This window comes from Pundamilia nyererei, unplaced genomic scaffold (assembly GCF_000239375.1).
Source record: "Pundamilia nyererei isolate P.nyererei 1_Seehausen unplaced genomic scaffold, PunNye1.0 scaffold00304, whole genome shotgun sequence".
In the NCBI taxonomy this organism is placed as follows: domain Eukaryota; kingdom Metazoa; phylum Chordata; class Actinopteri; order Cichliformes; family Cichlidae; genus Pundamilia; species Pundamilia nyererei.
The window spans coordinates 111,907-113,218 of NW_005187705.1; the positions used below are offsets into that span (position 1 = coordinate 111,907).

Genomic DNA, 1,312 nt, shown 5'->3' on the forward strand with positions numbered 1-1,312 from the left:
ACAGGGACCCCGCCGTATTAGTCAGAGGTCCCTTTACTACAGTTCGGAGTCGCGGACCTTCAGTAATAGTAATAAATCACACAGCAATAGTACATTCACGTTGTTGTAAAAAGCATGATAATATATTAAGCAATCCAAAGTATTCAGAATACGTTACTGTCATTGAGTAACGTAACGGAATACGTTACAGAATACATTTTGGGGCATGTATTCTGTATTCTGTAATGGAATACATTTTAAAAGTAACCTTCCCAACACTGGTGAGGAGATACATTCATCACTCATCCCTGACACCGGAGAAGTCACCTGGATGAGTGAAAAAACAATTTTCCATGGAAAATCCAGAGGAACTGAACTTTGTTGTTTCTTTGGGCTCAATTTCAGCTCTAGCAGCATCTCTCAGAAGAAAACGGTTTTCCCAATTATCAGATGAAAAGATTGTTGAACCAGGTGGTATTCTCTGGAGTTGAAATGCAGTTTATTAAATTGGAATTCAAAAATGAATTTACAAATACAGATTTTATTCTACAATTCATTCATTAAGCACAGAACTTTTTATTTCGATGCGCGTGGCTCTTGTGGTCCTCCATACAGCTTGGCATCAGTTAAACTTCAGCTGATATCACTTCAATATAAAACAGACGTTTTGGACATCAAGTCCAAGCTTCTGTTTGTTTCTGTTCTAACTTTAGTTCATTTTGGAAGATTTTTGTTTTTAAAAAAAACAGCAGAATTTACAAAAGCTGCATTTAAAGATCAATTTTTATTAATATGAAATAAAACTGTCAACAAGATGGTACAAAACTCTGAAACGTCATGTATGTACAGAACACTCATCAGCTCGCATAAAAATGGTGTTATTATGTTTAAATATGAACCTTAAAAATGCGAAACATATTTAGTAATTATGCTCAAATAATTCCAGTTCACAGGGAAAATAGTTTCTTCACTGGGAATTTTTCCAGTCAGTACAGTTCTGCTGCAGCTGTGCTAGAGTCAGTCCTCCAACAGTGAAATAATCACAAAGAAAATAAAAGACCAGCAATCTGGAAGAAAGTTTTAATACAGCATCATCTGCAGAAGAATCAGTCTCATTAACATAAACTGCAGACCTGAACAGAGCCCGGTGGCACGCCTGCTAACAAGCAGTTTCACACATTTATGATGAGCAAATAAATATCAGGACTTCAAACAAAAAGAACAATTTTAAATGACATGGTTCTTATAGACAACACTAACGGTGTGTTCACACCGAACGCGATAGAGGCGGCCAGAGCGTCAGGCTTACATGTAAAGTCAATGGAAAGGCGCG

At 36.7% G+C, this 1,312-nt stretch overlaps 1 protein-coding gene across 1 annotated transcript in view; it reads right to left on the reverse strand.

Moving 5' to 3' along the window:
* Nucleotides 1-1,312, reverse strand: part of slc13a5a (solute carrier family 13 member 5a) — a 26,122-nt gene that overhangs the window by 833 nt on the left and 23,977 nt on the right. The gene's annotated exons all lie outside the window — the stretch shown is intronic.